The sequence below is a fragment of the Cataglyphis hispanica genome, chromosome 2, assembly GCF_021464435.1.
Source record: "Cataglyphis hispanica isolate Lineage 1 chromosome 2, ULB_Chis1_1.0, whole genome shotgun sequence".
NCBI classification, from domain to species: domain Eukaryota; kingdom Metazoa; phylum Arthropoda; class Insecta; order Hymenoptera; family Formicidae; genus Cataglyphis; species Cataglyphis hispanica.
Genome location: NC_065955.1, coordinates 13,114,103 through 13,137,965, shown reverse-complemented (window position 1 = coordinate 13,137,965; position 23,863 = coordinate 13,114,103). Strand labels below are relative to the sequence as shown.

Genomic DNA, 23,863 nt, shown 5'->3' with positions numbered 1-23,863 from the left:
GCAACAAATAATTTCGAAATAGTCTAAGTTTATTCTATTTATTGCTGTACAGTAATCAAAATTTAATACTTAAATGTTTTGTTCAAAATGATAGCCTCCAGCTCGGAGACAAGTATTGCACTTATCGATGATAGAATGAGTGGCTGATTAACATTGTACATCTTGTAATTTCTTCGCACGCTTGCGCTATCCTCCGTTTTAATGATTGAAGGTCATTAATAAGGCACTTCATAAACTTTTTGTTTGAGAGCACCCTATATAAAAAAAATCTAATAGTGTTAAATCCGGGGAACGCGGAGGCCAAGCCACAGGTCGAGATCGACCAATCCATCTTCCAGGAAAATGAATATTGAAAAAATATTAAAACTAACAATTATTGGTATAAATGGACGGAGCTTTGTTTACAATGCAAACACAAGCCTGTCAATGATCTTCGATCTTCAAAACAAAAATAAAAAGAAACATTTCGAAATTATTCGTTCCTATAGTTCTAAATAAAGTTCAGAAGTCAATATCTCTTGAACGAAGCGTTTGCGAGTATACTTTCAAAGGAAAATTTTTTCTTGTTTTAAGATCCTAAATTCATATTTCAAGTTTGGCTATTTAACCCGGGAACACCCTGCTATATATATTTTGTCTTATTCATAAAATTGTAAATATAAATTACTTAAAAAAAAATAAGAAAGATTATCAATAAAATATGCCTTTTTTCGGATTATGGCGCCTGATTATTGTATCGTAATTAGTGAAGTAGACGCTTGGACGCGGAAGTATGTGTATAAGCAAACCGACGATAATTAATTACGCGGCTTAACAATGGCGTTTAAGTTAATGCCCAAACCGTGTGCTTACTGCCGAGTTTCCGGGCGAACTAAATTTAATATCGTGCCTATTACAATCTAGCGGATTATATTTTAGTATGTGGACGGCGGTTCATAGATACGAGAATTGCATGCATGTTGAGCGTGTGTGCGTGTGTGCGGAGGTCTGCGTTATGCCGGACCCAGGCAGCGGATGTGGCCAGAATTCCGGTCCGGAACAAGGGCGGTTTAAGAACATTGTTTCGGCTACCCTCGTTATACCCCATCGCGCCGATTTTCGTTTTCCTAATTATTCTCTCTCAAATAAAGGCAGCCAAAAAGCATGGGTGTTACAATGTGAGTTTATTCAACTTTTGTACTAGTTTGTGTTAATTATAAAGCAACGATGTTATATAAAGCAACAGATATTTCCACAGAACCCCTTTCCTTTTTTTTATCTAATACATCTTAATTAGCTAAATGTTTTTTTTAAATTTAATTTTTATTTATAAAGTGAGAAAAATGTGTATGTCAAAATATTTGAGTTTATTTAAATAACTTTTCATTTTTTAAAATTTTGTCAGAAAATAGTTTCTTTTTTATATATTATATATATGTTTTTACAGACAGTCTCTTGAATATTATTATAAGAATATTTAAAATATAAAAAGTTTTTATTAAAAATATTTATATTGAATTTAAGATATAAGAACTCTTTATTGTCCTCATATAATTGGCGCATTTTTTGTAAAATATAAAAGTTTAAGAAACGATTATAAACGCTGATCAAAATATCCATCAGTTCTATCTTCACGTTCATACGTTTTTGTATATCCGCATAATTACTATCGCAGAAAGTAAATTGTAGAACATATAAACACGATTTACAGCTCGTTACGTGAAACGTGTTGGAGAGTCGGGTTACCCCATCGCCTTTCGTTCTTTTCCGTTTGCGAGAGCCGTTTTCTTTGGTCCCTTTGCAGACGCCTGGCGAGAATTACGATCCGGTTCTAACAGAACTTTCGCCTCCAATTCGAACGACAAAGTATCTGTCTTTCTCTTTCTCTTTTCCAAACTACTCGTCGTTTCGCTTCTCCTTCGCCCCTTCCAGCCCTTCACGTATCTCACCTTCCTTCACAACTCCATCCTTTTCCCACCATTAACAGTCGAGGAAAACGGACTTAATCCCAGCTAGCTGGCCAGTAGCGTACCTCGATGTCGTCTGTTCCAGAACCCCGGGGATCAAAATGTTTTTAAAACGCTCCATCCGCGATTAACTAATTCCCATAGCAATTCCCATAGCAATTTCCTTCCACCGACATGCCGTTAATTGGCGTTGAACTTACTCTTGCAATGCTGTATCTAATTTTACATGTCATATTTTATGCCACGTGTCAATATTTCCTGCTTCAGAGGATCTATTTCGCGCGGCACTGTAAAATTTACTTTATCGCAAAAAATGGAAAATTAAGATCGTAATATCTAGTTACACTAAACTCAATTAGCGCTTATATATGTATAACCGCAAGTAAAATTTAATTCTTTATCTACGTTACAACTACGAACATATAATTCAAAAATAAAATCGATAATCGGAATTACTTAATTAAGAATTATATTATTATCAGTTAAATCTGATTTCAGTCTAAATTAAATTTTCTCTTTCCTTTCATTTATAATTGAAGTTATTGTGGATTCCTAATCCAGAATTAATTAACTAAGCCGATTGTTGCGATTCACTCTCCAATCTTCACTTCATAATACAATCGGACCTAGGAGCACTCAATCACGCTTTAATGAACTATTACAGTCCACTATTACAATCCACGAAACGGCTGACATTCACAGTCATTTCATAATCTGAAAACCCCCAAGCTCGTCTTTGTAGCAAAGAAAACGAAGTTCTTTGAAGAAGCCTTATGAAACGAAGCCATTAAATACGATGCGTTTCTCTAGCGGAATAGTCGATTGCTACTGCGAGCTTCCAATCTTCCAGTCGATAAATTACATGTCCGTTGATCATTCCGTAAAGTTTCCACTCGTACCCGATCGCGCGGATCAACCGGAAAAATTCAAAACAGTCAAACCGCGTCTATAAAGTATCGAGTGGTGTCATCCTCCTCCTCTCTGTCCGATGGACGAGGATGCAGGACAATGCGCGCGAGGTACGCGATGGGCGAGGAAAGGGCTCGGCGGCTGCAACATGGAACCGAGGGGGTGAGCGGGTGAGGGGCTGTGGACCTCTGGATGTCGGCAGCAGCTGTGAAATGTTTATGAAGGCTCGACTAATTTATCACGCTCGCACACAACAAAGTCTGTGCACGCGTGCTGACTTTATCACACTTTCCGATACGAATCGCGACCGTCATCGGCCGCTATGTACCAATCGATACATCGTCGAGCCGCGAAACAATAGCGCACGTATATATTCGAAGAAGGAGTCTGATCGCAGACACTGCTCGGAGAAGAGTTAATTTGATAAACGAATCGAGATAACTTTGCTAATTAATTTGGCATAAAGGTTGAAAACTGCCAGACTGCGAAATTGAGAGCCGAAACAGAATTATGGTCATATTTCAAATTTCTGACGAGTTGAAATGTAGGGTGATTCGGTATTCGTGACCTCATTTCAGCTCTTGTTGCTTTTATTCTTCGCAGCACTTGTCCAATAAAGAGAACTTTATTAAGTCATTTTCGTTCATCTACGATATACTAGAAATACAATTACTAAATATAATTAAATGTTTAGATAGATAAATCGAAAAATAAGTTAATAATTTTCTTTTTTTTTAATTTAAAATTCAAAGAATTTAAACTTAATATTATATATGCTAATTAAATATAAAAAATTATTATATGTATCGTAGATAATATTTATAATAAATATTATCTATTCTATCCGATTTATAGTATTTTAATTGTAACAATACAATCTTGAAGATGAATTAAAAAGAAAAAAATGCGCTGAATATATATTATAAAAATTACTTTAAAAATAATTAATAATTTTAAAATGTAAAATAATCACCTTTTACCTTATAAGAGAAATTCTCGTGTTAACATTCTTTTCTTATATAATAATAATAAAGTGCTCATGCTCCAATCGAATTGAGTTACCACTCAAATGGAAAATCTAAAATTGTGTGACCCGACCGATAATATATCGTTCAGGTTATATCAGCCATTTTTTACAAGCGGCAGGGTGAAAGATCGTCGCGATTTGCCGTAAAATGGTTGCAACACCCAAGGGCGGCCGAGCGAAGCGGCAAGTTTCGAACAAACGATCGGTTCGAAAGAACCGATAACATCGATTTTAAAAACGCGCTAGCTGTTAGCCAAATGTTATAAAGCTTAAACAATGAGTTTTACAAAATAGAATCAAAATTATTTTTAAATGATATACAAAAGCGAAATTAAAATTTATAAATTAAACTAAACTAATCAATTTCTGTAATGCTAATTATATGTACAATAAAAATTTTTTTAAAGTAATATGTCCTCTAAAAAATCCATGTAATTTTATAAAAATCCTAATAACTCAATCCACCATTTGATGAAATTTGATAAAAATATGACAAAATAGAATAAAATTTTTCATCAACAGAAATAATATCACCATGAAGAGAGATGATGGATCCAAAAAAAAATTATGTAATCTCTTGAATTGAATGTAGCGGATTATTTGCTTTGTGCATCAATTTATATATTACAATTATATTTCACTGTCGTGCAAGCTTAACCAGACTGATGCATTCTAACTAAAAAAATTTATTCTACATTTAAATAATGTTTTGCACATTTTCTCTCTACAGCTCGAAGTAACAATTTGTATAGCCTCTAATGAGTTTTAAGACTTATTTCATATGAAATTCTTCTCAGAAATGGCAGCGTAACGCGAGCATTGAGAAATCTTGGTAAAAGCGATCGTAGGAACAACCGGTAAATACTCTCGATAACCTTCGCGGCAGCTCGATGAAAAGGAGAATCCGGTGGCAGAAGTAGGTTGCCGAGAAGGAGGGTGCTTGATGGACGCCTTCTACGCGAACACGTATATAGCGTCGCGCGAACGGCTACATAGATCGAGGTGTTCTTCGAAAGCATTTGTGCCTTCCCACAGGTATCAAGGGATATACCGCGGAGTGACAAGGGACCGGGACAATAGGAACCGTATGATCCACGTACGCCCACGCCATACGTATACCTATTCCCCGCACAATGCATCCACGAACGGCGATCCGGTTCAGCGGTCGCTTTTAAACCGCACGTAGCCGAATAACAGGCTTACCACGGCAGCCGGCATACTCAGAGAGGGGGTCGCCGAGACTAAGAGGTGTCGCGAACTTTATCCCGCGTCGACGGAGAAATTTTCGCGTTAAATCCAGACGAGTTTGCACGACGGTCAAAAATGGAATTTTTTAGTAAAAGCGACAATCGCGCGGAGCCGACGAGCGAGCAGGTGATAATTTTAACACGCGGAGGTGTAAAAATTCTAAAAAAATAAAAATTCTAAAGTGTGCAAACTGCCTATAAAAAATATTAGAGTTCGCGGAAGAATGCATGAGATATCGCGGCGGATATTACTTTTATTATATCTTTGTTATACCTCCGCAGTACAACGGAGGATAACAACTTTATGAAATTGCTTAATAATCATTATTTGTCTCGCAAACGTCCTGCCATATACTGCGGACTCAAATACGACAGAATTATAAATAAATGTAAGTTTATATTGCTAGTTGCATAGAAAATTATTTTGTTATACGCTCAAATTATTCTACTACTAATATACAATTTTACAATCGTAAACGATGGTAAAGAATTAGAGTGGCATTTTAAAGATTAACATTACAACGCATTAACAGGTGTAAATGCAAATCTTAATCAGCACACTGTTAACATACAGGGGAGAGAGAGGTACGGCCATATTTTGCGCCAACCGTGGATTTACGTCGCACCTTTGAAACATGCATGGCGTTAACCGCATTTCGCCAGACACTCAATAATGTAGCTTGATTACCCTAAATAATGCAGCATTATCATTCGATCCGTCCTGTAATCATCCGATTAATCAATTATTAAACGTCGGCCGATAGTAAATGTTGCGGCCGCGTATTCACGGGGGAGCGCGTCCGATGTCGCGCGAAGCGTTTATCTAGTTTTGCAATTCGTCACTTGGCATGTGCCATTTCGGCGCACGAGATGGTTTTCGCGAAATGAGCATGATACATTGCCCCGCGGCTACGTCAATATTTCACCGTCCATCGCGAGATATCGCGAGGCGAAACCCCCCCGTCGAGTTTCGAGCGTTAAAGAGCGAATTACGTTAATCTGACAAATAGCCCGCTGACATGATTTTGAGCATGTGTCCAACTACTTCCGCGATCCCGCTAACAATAAGCCAGTTATTTGCCGCTTAAGGAATACACGTCCATTTTGTTGAGCGATGATTGGTAGAGAATTAATGCCACATAATACATTAATAAGCGATTGTCATAATTTGATTATTAATTTCATACGGAAAATGTGAAATACAAGTAAAAATTATATTACGAATCGACATTATAGGTTTTACATTAAAGATTATATAATAAAGATTTTTAAATTCCATAATTATTCTGTTTTGAAAATGCTACTCGAAAAAGCCAATATGTATGCTCAAAGAAAGAAAAATTGTTTTTAACGTCAAATAATTAATAAAAATCTAAAAATTAATGTGATTAGAATTTTGGACTCAATATCCGTAAATTCCAGCGATTGATATACGTATCTGCATGAAAATTACATACACGCGCAGGTTATGCACGTTTCGCGCATTATACTTGAGAGATGGTTTCATATATAACGCGATGCATTGAGATCTCTGGAAAGCTCGGAGATTTCAGGGATAAAAGAAAACAGGTGTAACCTACATAGAGATTTCTATACGCTATCTCCAAAGAGATGAGCTATCTTAAAGTGTGGAAATTGAAAAATATACGAAAAGTTTGTCGATGACTATACAAATAATACATTAGAATTCAAAGCTGCTGGTAACACAGCTGAGATAAAATATTGTATAAAAATGTAAAACGTAAAATATGTGCATTAAATATAAAAAAAATAGAATTTATATTCTTTTTCTTCTTCTTCTAATTAATTATTATATATTATAATTATTTGAGTATAAAAATCTGACAAAAATTGACAGAAATCTCTGATCGCGTTTATTCGGATTTCTATTGTTCCTAGAAACGACAAATCTTTTGAATACGCTTTCTTTGGTTCTAAATAATGTGCGAACTGATTACATATTTTCCTGTTTCCACATAGAGAGACGTGTTTGCAATTTTGAAATTGCACGATGTAAATACACGCGTGTGTTCGGCCGGTCATTGCGGACGACGTGGTTTCCGGCGAAAATCGATATAACCCCTACTCTCTTTCTACGATCGCGCACTATCATAGAAGGTACAATGAAGCGATCACAGAGAGCCGCGTCTATGGACACCGGCGAAGCGTGAGCGCGATCAAAAACCGAGCGTGCGTTTATGTAAAAAGCTTTAACGTCAGCTTGTTCACGGTAGCTCGTTACACGTTAATCTTTCCGCAGCAAATACGCCTGCCTCCTCTCTTTTTTTTCCAAGCCACCCCCTTTCGCTGCAAATCCCCTCCAGCCACCACTCGCGCTTGCCTCTTTATATCCGCGATATTAGCTACGCAGGTCGGTCGCATGGAAAAAATGCTAATTTTCGTTGCAGACCTCACAACAATCCCCCGTCGTTTCTCTCTCATCCTTTTCGCTCACCCCTCCCTTCTTTCTCTCCCGCACTATTTTGCGCCTGGCGTGGTGGCCGTACGGTATTACACCGCCTCTTTATAACGGAATATCTAGCGCTCTTGTTCTCAACCTGGATACCAAAAGAGAATGCGAGAGAAAGAAAGAAAGACAGAGAGAAAGAGAAAGACAGCGTGTGGGAGACACGGGCCGGGGATGGTTTATAGATAACGCAAAGTGTCTTAATATCGAAAACAGCTCGGCCTTTCCGAAAAGCGATGACAAGGCATCCGTTATGTGCGTGGTACCAGATGCGCCCGTCTTATTACATATGAATGAAATTGCCCCCCGTGCTTTTGTAATACGCTGGTAGCGCGTGGGCATAAAACGCGAGTCTCGGCGATTCAATTTTTAAAATTCCATTTCGTTTGCCATAGATACGCGTGCGTGAACGCGCCATGCGGAAGCGCGAAACGACTCGAGGAAAAACTCAGCGTGTCCCTCAAAGGCCGAATATTTTCGGAATGACTTGCATCTCCAAATTGCGCATGCATTATTATTACCCGGCGCTGCGCTCTATCTATCGAGTTTCCGTCACGAATTAATAACGAATATGTTGAGGCGCGACTAGTGTAACAATTGAATCCTATACAACTAAATGACAACTGATGTCTCTTTTTCATGACACAATAATGATATTTGAAGTCAATAGTCTTAAACGCTGCTCCTTTAATTTTTTTAATTACTAATTATTTTATATAAGCATTCATAATATGATGCTTTAGCCTTCTTCTCGATAACTCAAAAAACAATATCCTAACAATGCTTGCGAAAGTTGCATCGATCGTTTACACGAAGCGTCTTCTCGCCTCTCCCAACACACGTGGCTCGTTAACTGCCAACTGCGCAACGAAGCAAAATAAACTAACTTGGCGAGCGCGTTGACTACCCCGAGCCTTGGCGAGAATGACTAACTAAAGTCGTTACAAGAACGAAGGACAAAAGTGCGGGGGCCGAACCCGGGGCGTCAATTGCAATCGGGCTTAAATCCCGAATGCCTTCGCCAGCGAGAGAAACTTCCATGGCTCGCTCGGCCGTGCCATAAATTAGAGACCATAACTTGGTGTCTCGTCCCTCCTCGTCGGTCTGCAACGCACTCGGTTAAGCGTGCCTCTTAAATCCCGCACAGTCGCGCTTCAAGATTTACGCCTCGCGTGTACGTCACGCGAGCGAGCGAGGGAGCCAACGCATTCATAATCGCATACTTTCTCTCTCACTCTCTTACAGTCGTACAAACGTGCCGGCGCATTTTCTCGTGAAATAGTGCAACACGATGATGCATTATCGAGCAGGCGGCGCTTTCTCCGCTTCGACTACTTAAGACGCTGGAACACCGTCTGTGCTCGATCTTTCATGCGCGTTTTGCACAAGCGTGGTGAGAAACGTATCTCCGCGTCAAGATACGTAAATTAATTATCGTTTTCTACACTTGCAAAAGGAAGCTTTCGAAATCGCTTAGAGATTTGACACTGTGAATTGTTTCCGTGAAAATATACAAGTAATAGAGAATGTGAAACAACTTACATATCAATTTTATTTTAGTTTATATTAAAATAAAATCTTAATATGAAAATATTTATTCTTATATACAATATTTATATGATGCATTTCTAAAATATGAAAATTTAAATTGTTAAAATTAATAGAACTGCTTATAATAAAAGTAGAAAGATACTATATCCATAAAATAGAATATAATTTATAAATGTTATTATATCATTTTTTTTTCTAAAATTTGCAAATATGACAGAAAAATAAAAAATATGGATTTATGTTACTTAATTGTAGAATTAATATTTTATTTATTATTCTTAAAATTAATTTTTTTTTTTATTATAAACTAGTTTATAAAAAATTAAAAGATCTCTTTTTTCATCCAATTTCATCAAACATGTAGCAACATATTATTGAAATTTAAATTATAAAATTATAATTAAATTAAAAACATTTTATTACAGTTACAAATTTGTTTTGATTTGCAAATTTATAACAAAAAAGATATTTCACTGTGCAAACAATTTTCTGCAATTAACACAACACTGACCGCGTCTATCACAATTATTGCTAATCGATATTGATTACCATATGACTTCAGCTGAAAGCTTACGTAATATGAAAAAAAATCTTAAAAAAAACTTCACCACTTTTATACAATATCCGAGCGACTTTAAAAGCCTCTTTTATTCTACGCTCAATAATACTTTCCTTCGCAGAGTAAACAGCAACAATTAATCTGTTAAACATTCTTTCACGGTTTGTTGCTCATGTTTTAAAAAATTTTTAAATAAGTAACAAACAAGAGATTAAGTTTCTTAATATTTACCTATTTGTTTATTCGTTAGTCATCATATTAATATAAATCTATAAAATTTTAACAGATTTGAAAAATGTTGAGAGATGTAAAGGCTCGACTATTCAAAAATGTCAGAAACATCGAAATTTTTATTTCTTTTACGATAATTTTAATTTTTGCTTCTTCATAACGTGTGGATGTATCTTAATTCTGAATTCATGAACGAATGGTTAATGATCCTTAATAAACAACAGGATGAAACTTGGCAAATAAACACATCCCACATGCGGCACGAACCGCGTTAAACGCCGCGGGACGTATAAATATTCCCGCGTTGAAGAAAGTTGTGGCGTGATCCGGTGTGATTTCTTTCGGCGGCAAGTTAACGTTCACCGGAAATTACAAGCGACTTTATCCGATATATCACCGTCGGCCGGGCACCGCGGCGCATGCTTCGGGTAAATAATAAAAATACATTATTCAACTCCCCCAACTTTATAACGAAGTGTCCCGAAGTTAGCGCTCCGGCGTTTCGCTTTACTCCAACTCAGTCACTTTGCCTCTTTGTAAGCGACTTAAGCAAGTTTTTGCAAACTATCCGTCGTCGCGTCGCGGCGTCGCCCGCGCCGCCCTTCTTCCTCTCCCATTCCTTCTCTCCGCGAAACGCCGCGAGTCGTTTCACGCGCATTGCTCGCGCGAAATATACTCTACGCTCTCCCGGGCTCATTTCCGTGATGCTTACCTTGGCGTTGCAGGGCGCTGCGGAGGGAGCGCGAAGAAGCCTCGGTCCCGAATAATCCAGTAGTTACGTGCCTCACTGATCAGCCGCGATGTATCAAACGCGCGAACCCGAACGCGAACGATAGAAATCGGCGACGAAAAAAGATCACATGTCCGATACGCGAGCGATCACCTTATTTACTTTATCGATGACACCACAAACGGTTGAACGAACGGTAACGGTGTTGATCACTGTAACAGAAAGAGAAGAAGAAAAGAGCTTGTAAATTAAATAAAAAATCTTTAACGGGAATGAAAGTTACAAGATATATTTTCTTTAATAATAGAGATAAATTATTTTTATCGTATCCGTTAATTCTAAAGACTCAAGAATGGTCTATATAATTTACTTGCGTCTCTTTTTAAATCAACTCTGATTTATTTAGCTCGATTGATAAACATTTTTTTTTTTGCTGTAGCATTAAAGATAAATCAATTATAATCAAAATTATATATCAGATTTAGTTTCTGTCATAAATAATTATTTTAATGCTTTGTACATATATAGATTTGTGTAGATTATTAATTCGAATAAGTTGTCCTTTTATATAAAACGTATACATAACATAGCATAGTTCGATTCGCTTGGTAAGAGATAGTGTTCAGCTCGATATCATTGCCGTAGATCTCCTCGCGATAAAAGGAACAACGCCGCGTATCTCGCTCCGTTCCCAAGCAACAGCGCCGTCGTCTCGGCCAATAGGATACTAGCAGAATGATAAGAGCAAATTTAATAAAATCATTCCAAGCAAGGGAAGGAGGAGAAAAGTCCATACCAGCCTCTGTGTCTCCGATGCTGCTCGCAGCGCTCGGAGAGAGAAACGTCTTTTCAAGATGAAACACAGCGGAAGAAAGAAAGGGCTTGTATACATCGAAGAGGGTCGTCCGCCCTCTGTCCTGTTGTAGGTGGCTAAATTTCGCGAGACCCACGAACGAAGATTGCAATAAGAGCCGGGGCAACTAGTGAATTTTTCATGCCGGCGAGAGCAGAGGCCGAGAGAAGCGAGAGAGCAGCTACCCCGCTCGCACAGTCCTGTATTTTTTATATACATTCTATTTTTACTTTCCCCTTCCCACCCCTTCCCACCTTAGTTCTACATCATTCTACCCTTCTACCACCTTCCGCTCTCCGTTCCCTCTTACTTCCGCCTTTCTCTCCGCGCTCGCTCCTTCCAGGATCTTTTCCTCCTAACTACGATCTTGGTTGTCCTCCGTCGTCTTCCTCTCTCGCCCGCAAAACTTGGGCATCGGAGAGGCAAAGGAAATTTAATTTAGAGTGCCCGAGGAGAGGAAAAACGGAGATGAACCGTGGCGCGGACCGTGGAAATGCAAAAATAAAGTTGTAAGGTCAAGCCAAGTTCTTTTATAACCGGTTGATTAAATTGCGAAAGAATAATTCGAGGAGGAATGGCAGTGAATAGTCTTCAGAGCGAGCGACGCAGACGGCACGCGGTCGTTCGCAGATCGACGGAACTTTTCTAAACGAGCTTTTCCGCTTCGCTTCGTGCCGGATAAACTCTCGTAATCGAAACAGTTTAACATTCCTAAGCGTAATGAAATTTCGTGATAACAAATACGCAATAATAAGAGAATATATTTTTCACGAAGCGGCGATAAGAAAGAAATGTTATTCCGTTCTTGATAAATGTTGTTGCATTGATAATTCGATGTAACGGAATTCCAATATATCAAATTAATTTTAAGATTCAATATACAATTATATATTTTAATATATATTTTTACTAGCGAGAATATCTAATAAATATGTGTTATTTGCCACAGAAATGCAAATGTGAAGCTTGCTACGATAATTTGTGCATAATAAAATCAAACTCGATAAATTAATTACTATTCGCTCTAATTAATTAAAATATTTTTCATCCGTCCAGTGCATCGGACTTCGATTAATTAACATTAATATCGTTAATAATGCGGGCACGGAAACATATCAGTATCAAGTCGGTGTTTAAGGGAGGGTTAAGACGACGGGCCGCGAAGAACGAGTAAAACGGCGAAGCCAAAAGGATAGAATTGAAGAGAGATATGGTCGGTGAATATTTCAGGCGTGCTAGGGAGGCGCAGGGGAACGGGTGAAGAGGATATTTTTCGAGGCGCCTCCGTAATTGGCGAGGTTGAATCATTGATTAGCCGGCAGGCAGACGGCTTATGCTGGGCCTCTGCCACACCTCCGCCCCTGCTAACTCTGTCTCTATCTTCCTGTTGAACCGACTGCCACCCTGCCAGTCGGCGCGGAGGGTAAGATCTAATGTAGCCTAAGATATTACTCCGCTAGATTAAAACTCACCGAGTGGCAGAAACTGCCGTCCTCGTAATAATGCAGAAATTTAATTAGTCCGCCGACAACGTGTTTTCACACTTCCGTCATTCACTTGGGGCGAGCCTCATCCTCCAAGTGAACGATCGCGCGATTTCGTTAAATGCTAATAAATTTGCTCGACGAACAACATCTTTATTTGTTTGAATGTACTTGTACCGAAAATAACTGATTAATAATGTTGCTTTTTTAGCAAGGAGTTTTCCCACCCTCTCTTGATCTAAAATAATATATTTTTTATTCAGAATATTCTATGACAGCAATATACAGATACTGTTTTAACTATGACAGTATCTTATAATGAGTCTTTTTTATTTCTTTAAAGTGGTATGACTCTGTAAATTTTTCCACTCGTGTAAAAAATAAAAATGTTTTAGAGAAGTAATAAGCACACATAATTATCCAACATAGTAGCCAATGCATTAATCGATTTCTCGGGAAAGTGTACGAAGCGAAGCGTCACGATGCTAATCTCGTAAACGCCTGGGAGTACGATAACGAATTTGATAACGTTAAAATCCCGGAACTCGATAACCGCGTTATTCCAACGCGCGGTTCTTGCGGTCCCCGCAGTGCCGAGCCGCGAAAATATTATGTTACACCTCCGAGGAATCGGGAAAAGTTTCGCGAGCGGTGGCGGCGTCGGCGAGCAAAATAAGATCCGGAAGAAAGTGGAGAGGCTGGTCTTGGCGTTCAAACGAGTTGCCAAGAAGTTTCACCGAAGAATGGAAACTCTCGTCGCTCATCGTTGAGCGGGGACTACCAACTCTCTTCTTCTCTCGACTTCATCCCTTCGCATCTCTCGGTCACAATCCCTCGTCTAGCGCAACAATCCGCAACGCCCCTCTGCGTCCTCAATCGGACCGAAGTGCCACGAAATAAAACTTGTTTTCGACAGGCTGGGAATTTCATTTGCCTCCGCTGTGCGTGTTCCCGCAAACGCACCAAGGACACGTCCGAATCGCGATTCAATCAGATCGATCGGCCGTGTCTGATAGCGAATGCAAGGGGAATGTGTCGGAGAACATCGCGAAAACATCGACTCCGTCTTCTCCTCCCCGACTGTCTTTTTCGGAAATTATTTTTATCAGATTACAAATGTAAGCGTGTAACGGCGACGATGGCAATTGCTATCGAAGGGTTGCGCGAGAGAGTGACATTATCGCGTATTGAATCATGAACAGTACCATCTGCAAAATCGCATCATCTCGGCATGATCGGATTTTAAATGTCTTTTTGATAACATTTACATGATGTGCATTTTAATTATCTCGAATTCTATTTACTTCTAAATCGCTTGTGATAAATACTTAACTAAAAATAAATACATAACTAAAAAAGTAAAATAATGGCAAAAAAATGATACACGGGGTATATCATTATGGGTATACAATTGGTTTTTAAAAAAGATATTATAATAGATATGTTATATTATAAAATAAAGAATTACAAAAATATAGAAAATTCCCGTGTAATTCAAGGGTAAAAATTCTTTACATAATTATATAATTTTGCATTATACGATACTTATGGATTAAACAAAATTTGAAAATATTATCTTATTAGAAAACAAAAAATTCTTTAAAAAATTTAAAATTTATCCATCTATTATATAAAAGTAATTTATTGCGCTATGTGAAATTTATAGCAATTTTTTACCGCGTTGTAAATTACTGTATATTGAATAAAAAAATTGAAAAATATTTGTTATATATTGGAAATATCTCAACTTTCATAACAATATATTTATATTAATTATTTATTTCTCTCAATAATGTCACTAAAAGATCTTGGCCAATAATAATAAGAGTTTTAAATAACGTGATTTAAAATAATATTTAAAAAATTATTAAAAATTTTTGTTTGATACTTTAGTCTCTTTTATTTTTTTAAAAAAAAAGTTAAGTTAACTTTATTCAAATATATCGAAAACACTATCAAAATAATTTCTTTCACGGTCAACAAATATGTTAATAAAACACAATTAATAAATTATATTATAAGAGATTGTAACGGACAAAGGAATAATAGATTTAATTAAAAAATATTTCTGCGATTGCAAGAATGGTGTCTGTGATAACAAAATGACGGTTATTTAACATAATTCTCGCGATATACATTTGAAATAAGAATCAATGGCAGGGAATAAAAATCATAAGTTATCGTTTTATTGCGTTATATATATTTGCAAACAATTATTATTTTATTGTTTAAATATATATTTAAGAATATTTAAACAACATGCTTTACAATTTTTATAGATTTAGATATAATTTATCCATATATTATATTTTCAATTTAAGAACATATCTTTATATACAAATTGCACACTCGAATAATTAAAGTATAATAAAAAGCCGCGATATATTATACATTCATCTCTCCCTTATTCATAATTTATTTGAAATTCAGCTAAAAGAATATTTTTACTAGTGATTTTATTTTGTAATATTAAATAATATTTTATGACGATAAGCGCATATATATGAGTTAATTTTCATACGATATTTGATGTTTGTTTCTTATGGTGTTTGGTTTTTATAGCGCATTATTGTTTACTTTACAGTTTACATACATGCCGTGACTTTGATTCGTGCGCCGAGCCTCGGGCAGAGGGGATAGTGGTATGAGACACTCAATGTATCATCACATTCTCTTGCGAAGTATGATCACGAAAAGTACCGAAAGATGACAAATATAATGATGTGCTATAATTAGCGAAAAAAAAAGTATTTAATATAAGAACGATCTTACTGATCTTTTTTGAAATTCATATATTTTATGTATTCTGAAACTAAACGTGCTCAAAATAATTATTGTTTTCATTCTGTTCTTTATATAAATATGTTTAATGCAATATATGTATTAGTGTCAGCACGGTGTCAATGCAGTATCAAAGTCTTGTTAGTGCGGTATCAATGCGATGTTAGTGCGGTCAATTCTGCTGATTAAAACGTTCGCAATCATATTTTCGCGAGAGTGTTATGTAAGTGCTATAAAGGAGCAACATAGGACGAATAATGGAAGAGGAGGAGATTTCCGGAGAGAGAGAGAAAGAGAGAGCAATCATATGCGGTGAGCAATTTCTAATTTATTTAATTAATTATTTGTTATTCTTGTGAAATTAATTGCTTGTTGGTGATTTTTTTATTTATTTCATTTTTATTTATACTCAATTTTATTTGTATTTTATTTTTTATTTTAATCGATTATAACAGTTTGATCAGCACGATTCAAACACGTATTATCACATTCTTCTAAAATTAATTTTAATTTAAGCATGAAACGGTTTTGCATTAATATTGCCTTGTTCAATGATAGGTTTTTCGAGAAATGGCCGTTGATAACGTTACTATTATATATTGAAATTTTGCCGTTAATTGTTCTCCGCATTACCTAAAATTTTGCCAGCATTTATCATGCATTTTGCATATTTATTTACGCTCACGTAATTGACATTGACAAGGCAAAAACGAGTAGAAAACGAAAATGATAACATACCCGAAACTACTAAATATCTCAATCGTTATGTGCCAAATTAACTGTCTACGTCAAATTCTGTAGCACGATACTAATGGCACAGTAACGCCAAATGAATTATTCAGAGGTCCTACTAATATCGCGATACCAAACTAGTAAACCGACTGGCTCGTGGTCTCTTGAGAATTGGCGATTTTGTATTAGCTCGTCTCTCTAACGCAACATTGTTTGCCAATGGTGCAAATATTTAATGGCAAACTCGCTAGGAAGAAGCTAATTCGCGTCGATCAAGCGTAACATGAATGACGCCGACGAATCATTAATCGTTATAGCGATTGAATTTTGTATCGCAATTGATGGCTAACCACGCTCGCTTTATCGACTCCTTTTGTAACTAAGAATAATTAATTCAATCGCGAAAGTAATCCTTAATAATTATAGAAGACATTAAAAAACTGAAAATGATCTGCGAAAAGCACGCGATAAAAATAGGAAACACGCGAGAGTGAAGACAGTGCGGAGAACACTTAACTGCAATTACTTTCATTTGCTATTAGAAGTCAGATGGCCACCCACCTCTTGGAGTGTCTGTTGTGCAAGGCTCCTAGACTAATTAAACTAACTCGACTTTTGCGGTGAACCAGAACGGATGAACGAAAGTACAAGGTTGATTGATGAAAATAAAAATCAATTGGCTTGAGAAGCTCTCGAGATAGGAGAACGAAATTAAGCGGATTTCGAATGCAATTAGTCTGGAACTAATTTGAAGTATTTCGACTATTCCGCGCTGAACAGTATTCTCCTTATTATCATATTTTTCTATTATCTAACGTTTGAAACATTAAAGCTCGCAGTTGTTTCATTAAAATGCCATTCTTCACGAATTACATTTTACGAGCAGTATGTTGGATATTTTTATTTCTGTAGATAAAAAAAGATATTGTATATTACAGCTTTTTCTTTTTATATATATTCATTTTCTTCAAGAAAGAAATATTTTAATTTCTTTATATACTAGAACCTTTTATTTAATATATTTAATATAACATAATTATTATAAGAATTGTAGAATCTGCCAATTTTTTTTTATTTGTTTAAATTTTAAAATTTTTTTCTTTAGAACTTAGACTTATTTTTCTTTAATTCCTTATTTACATTCTGATTCAAAATGTAATTTTTATTGTTCGAATATTAATATTATAATATTAATATTTAGGAATATTAACATTTATATTGACTTATGAGAAAGTATATAATAGCATTCTCGTGTGAATGTTATTTAAATTTTAACTGAAAAAAATATGTGAATAATTAATATATAAAAAAATAATGTTTAATTGAAACATATTTATCATAAAAAAACATCAATATTAATAATGAACATACAATTGTAAAGAATTGCAATAGACAAACAATAAATGTTAATATGTCGAAAACTTGTTAGGCAAATACTCAAATTTTATAAAATAAAGTATGTTTCCGATACATTTTAATATGTCTGAAATAACTGGAAATTGCAAAATTCTCATTAGCGTTTCATGCTAGAATATTTCATTCACAAAAGAGGAATTAGCTTGATTGCCACGAAATTCATCGAGGCACGTCATTCAAAACGAGAATGGCGAATCCGCCGCCAAATTGTAACCGCGCGCCAAAGCGTTAAAAGCTTAAGAAGCACGACGCGTTGTTGACTGCAGCCGCAAAGCTCGACTTAAACGATCCGCTAATTAGTCGAGAGAAATAACACGAATGCTAGGATTATTGAGCTGCCAACGTTTCAACTCGGAGCAAATACCGATCGTCATAACCAAAATAATCGAAACACATATGAAGCATTAACATGAATATGTAGCGCGAATATTATAGATGAATTAATTCACTTATACATAAAAAAAAAAACAAATAATATAATTGCTTAAAAAATTTTTTTTTGTGTTATAATATATATGTATATGTATAAATTGCGATAAATTAGACTTAGTTCATTATTAAAAATATCTTCAAAAATTTATTGAAATTATATATCAGAAATATATGATAAGATCAATAGTATATACTTATTTTTATATAATGAAAACAGAGACAGAAGAGAAATATTTAGAATGTTGAAAAATATGAATCTCAAAACAATTAAGATCAAAATCCGTTAATAATTTTAATGGAAATTGGTATTTCTTTTTATTTGTTCCTATGTTATTTATTGTATATTCTAATTAATAATTTACTAATAACCCGGCGGTCTTGTCTCGGCAATTATTCGTAAAAGATTCGCGAAGCTAAAACCGAAGAGATAAATGCACGTATTCGTCCGCCGCATAGTTGGATGGAACAACGGGCGAGAACGCAACGGTAATTAGTGGTGCACAATTCAACGCACGGATGCTCCACACAAAACGATCCGTAATTTTATTCGGGTTGAAGTGATTAACGCTCGGTGACGCGTGGAATCGGCATCATTTTGCGAGCCAACTGTGCATAATGCCGAAATCGATAAATGCGCATTTAATCTATTGAAACGGTAACTTTGTAACGTGTATTTCGGTCTTTGAACTATTAATAATAGCGCACGTATAATAGCTAAATTCCTGAATTATCGCGATAGAAATCGATTAAGTCTTGACATTACATTACTACCTTGCTTTATTCAAAGCAATTTTTAATTATAAAAAAATGACAAATAAACTGTATCATTCTGTGCCTTTAATATTCTATATTTATTTCTAAAAATAAAAAATTGATTGATCTTTGGAATCATAATGTCGGACAATATAAATACATATAATTAGATTTATTTATTAAATATAAATAAAAAATATATATAATATTTAAATATAATAAAATGTATTATTACACATATATATAATATATATTTAAAATGTTTAAAAAATATATATTTATTTATATGTTGAAATTATTGTAAGAAAATTATGTGATTCTAGAGTTAATAAATATTAGTAACGTGTAACATGTTCTCTAGTAATAATTAAAATATGTTATTGCAGTGTACATAAAAAAACATGTTTTCTCATGTAAAGAACGAAGCGTTCAAACGTGTATTGATATTAATGTGTCCGAATGTCGAAATCTGAACGAGAAATACAAGACGCTTTTTCGATTAAGTATGACTCGCGTTTTTTAAGACAAAGATGAATGACCGCGAGAAGTTTAGTCGAAGATTTCAATTTAGAAATCACGTTTTTTGTTGGGCATACCTTGTCACGAACAACCAACAGCCTCTTCTGCCTTTCGACGGGGCGATGATCCGAATTATACGTTTCTTCGCGCAGTTCGAGCAAATATACGCAACAACTCGAGAGAAATTTTAAATTCGCGTCGAGGCCGTTTATAAAAAAAAAATATATATATATATATATATATAAAGACCAAAACATACAAAAAAAACATAAAATATAAAATATCACTTGAATCGATTTTGTCACATGGCTTGACCCATTAATGTCGAACGATATTTACTGCTCGGTGTCCCATGGTAACGGTAGTTTATCGACACGAAAGGTCGCGAAACTGGCGCTTCTCGAATAAACGAAAATCGAAACTATAATTGTGTTAATCGCAGACTTTTATATATTATAATAATAATATAGAATAGAGGTCTGTGGTATTAATACTTGATTATTAAAATTTACAATAATAATCGGTATTTTCTGACTAGACGTTTATTTTTAAGCGTTATATACGTTTAAAATTAGATATTATTATTTCCTTAATATGACTGCTCTCTCTGTTTGCAATCTTAACATAGATTGAGCCAGTTATATTTAGTGCAAAACATGTGACAAAATTATGAGGCTGTTACGTTCAAACAAGATCTATTATAGTATATATATATGTTCTTTCTCTACTTTCATAATTCCGATATTAGAGAGAAAAACTTTTGAGATATGCTCTGAAAAAGGGAAACTTAAAAAAGCAAAATTTTTTTTTGTTCTTTTAAATTGAGCTTTTTTTGCTTTCTGAAAGCGACGCCTTCTTAATTCTCTAATTTTCATTTTTTTTTTTAATTTTTAATTTCTTTAACTTTCAAAATTTTCAATCAAAGCTTTCGATTTTTACAATTCTTTTCTCTATTTTATTTCTCATAACTGTTCTATCTTTTAGGTCATTTTGTTTTAATATTCTATATTTTCATCTTTTTCCTTTCTAATATTAATCTTTATATTAAAAATTTGCATAAAATATTTGTTTACACAATTAAGGCTTTTTACGCAATTAAATTTATTATTTGTGTTCATTAAAGCACGTTCTAGTAGACGTGAAAAACAAAATTTATCATGAAACGATAGCACGATAGAATCATGTAAAAATTGTTAAATCATGTAGAAAGACGTACTCGCACATAAAATTGGTAAATATAATAAACAAGGCACGTGGAAAATGTTTTTACAGAGTTGGACTCTTTTACAGAGTTCGTAAAACGACAGTCTTTATAAATGAAAAGAGGATATAACCCTCACGTCACTATACTGTCTCACGGTCATGTAATTTGACTTAGCGAAATAAGGTTGAAACAGGTACACGTTTGCGTGTAATTTACGAGATGCGCTTCGTTAGAACATCTCTTGGCATAAAACATCTCTCATTACGGTCGAGTTTGTCGTATGTGAACGTAACGTAACGTAACATCGATGGCAGTGAGATTGAAACGGAGTGAAGAGATTGAGGAAAATATTGTAAAGTCAATTTAACTGTCGCTTCGTGCCAAAACTCCTCGAGTTACTATACTTTTCGATCGAATCTCTTCGTACGTTAAACAAATTGTCTGGAAAAATAACGATTCGGCGTTCTGAACATACAAATTATAGCGTCATTTATTGCAGCATGATATGCAATGTGATACAAATTGGAATTAGTAGCTTGCAAATTTTTTAGGAAAAATGTTTTAAATTGCAAACTTGAATAAGAACTCTTATTTTTTATATGATAATTATTTAATTTATCTGTAATTAATTAAAAAATACAAAAATGTATTTGTATAGGAAAACTTTGAATATTTGCTTTTTGTAACAATGAGAAAAATAATTTAAATGATATTTTATTTTTTAATAATAATACATTTTGATAACATATATTATTAATCTGTTTTATTTAATCAAAATATCCAAAAGACATCAAAAAATATTTCAACTAAAATTTTTTTGTTATAGAAAAAAATGCTGCACTTTAGCCACTTATATTATATAAAATCAAGAAAAAAAAAACAAATTAAAAAAAAAAATGTTATATAACAAATATCGCTTATAAAAAATTCGTTTTAAAATGTATTAAAATATATCAAAAAACATATCAAAAAATACAATCACAGATATCAAAACAGACTTTTGTTCTCCTATACGCATTCCGACATTTTGCCCATGGCGCATTTTACACGTATTCTCAATACGCTCATAAAAATCGTAGCTTACAGCGGAGCGTGTAACGATTGCGTGTAACAATGATACGCGCTGGCGTAACACGCGCACAATACGTGACAAGCAAGTGAACCGGGGCCGGAGCGCAATTCGATCCAATTAAGAACATCGTGTACGCCGTCTATTCGCCGTTTATTTCTTCTTTCCCCCTCAGTATGCAAATCCATCAATAACCCCCAAGCTAGACTAGACGGTTAGATCAGGCTGAAACGGTCAGTGTGCGTTAAAATCGCTGGCATGTGCGGCCCTTTAACGGAAAATGCACTATATCAGAGCCCAGTTCTCTCTCTCTCTCTCTTTGGCGAGTTACTGGAATCTCGCCCGCAGCAAGCGTTTTACTAAGCATAAGCGTTTGCATAACTCAAGATTGACTTTAAGTTCGCCAACCATCCGCACCATCGCATAAGCGAAGTTCGAAGTGCGGCGACGTGCGTCTTGCAAAGGGGGAGTGGGGGGGGAGGGATGGGAAGGGAAGGGGCGCATATTAAGCCGTAACTAAGCGCAAACCCTTCCGTTCCCCGGACAGGGTCTGCGGGAGAGGAAAGAGGAGGAGGAGGAGGAAAGGGGAATAATGCTGCGACAACCCTGAGGCTATGTCCGAATGTCCGCTCGCCGGTTACCTCAGGTATACCTTCCTCCGTACGAAACTATCTTCCGGAAATTATTAACAAATACGCGCGATTGGTAGTGGCGTGGCGCGCCGAATGCGAGATGAATCCGGAGAGTGTGGTTCTCAGTGGAGGAAGTAAACTCCTCTGCGGTTCTATTTAATACATTTGCATTCGTAAATCGTACAATATACTGACCATCGGCATGTCGATGAAAATATTGTGCCGATTCTCGAATCTTTAGCACAAATTAACTCGTTTAAAAATAATCTCAAACAATCGACAAAACGTGTTAATTTTGTTGCATCATCAAGTAATTATAATTGTCTTCGATTAGAAAGTGCTATTTTAAAATGAAAATGTATTATAATGTTATCTGTATGATTTCTATAAAAGAAGGAAAACCAATAACATGTACAAAGTCGCATCAAACGTATTATTCTTCCGTACAATGTGTTTAACTAAAACGAAATTTAATAAGTATGAGAATGCTGTAAAAACTCATATATGCAACGCGCCGCTAGATATTTATATTTAATGTGACACTTATTATCACGTACTACCACAAAATTATATACATATATAATTTCCTATTTGATATTCTCCTAAAATAACCTTGATTAAAAAAACATTTTGTGGTGTTGATTCTTTGTTACATATTATCGCGCGATTGATGATTAATTCGTATTCTGTAAGTAGCTGTTGTATAAAAATATGACCTACATGGTACGTATATGTGCCTAACATTTCTCTCCGCCTCACAAAAATCGAGTATGTTTTTATTAGCCGGAAAAATCACAGCGTTTCGCGCACTCGCGCATTTATGTGCGCGAATAAAAGTTTCGAGCGGCAAGAGCGCGAATTCGACGATCCGCAGCACATTGTGGGCTGCGAGGACATTTGCGCAAGATTACCCGAAGATCTATACCCCCGGGGGGATAGGAAATTTAAAAACTTGCCAACTTCATTTCGCCGACAAACTTTGCCCACGAATATTCCGCCTGAAAGCGGCTTTACACCCACCACCAGCTACCCTTTCGCGCGGGCACCTTTTACTTTACTTCGACCTCTATCTACGCCACCGACTCGAACTCACATGTGGATATATATAGACGTATGTAGCGGGCCAGATCTAATCTGGAAAGTTACGTCGTAAATGCGCCACGTGACTACCCGGAATGTTGAACTAACGGATTTTGCCCAAATGTACCGACATACGCGCATGTGTTGCAAGCTAATAGAGCTTGCACTACTATACCTAAGAATTACAGTCACGCTCAAGATATTGTATAGAGCCATGTTTCAGCGGAATTCCAGCGGCAAA

At 35.6% G+C, this 23,863-nt stretch overlaps 1 protein-coding gene across 2 annotated transcripts in view; it reads right to left on the bottom strand.

The window, feature by feature from the left end:
- Nucleotides 1-23,863, bottom strand: part of LOC126858910 (CUGBP Elav-like family member 2) — a 507,709-nt gene that overhangs the window by 421,595 nt on the left and 62,251 nt on the right. For both annotated transcript variants that reach the window (XM_050609620.1, XM_050609624.1), the window contains exon 2: nucleotides 10,650-10,879. The gene's annotated coding sequence lies outside the window, so the exon portion shown is untranslated. The remainder of the gene's footprint in view (nucleotides 1-10,649; nucleotides 10,880-23,863) is intronic.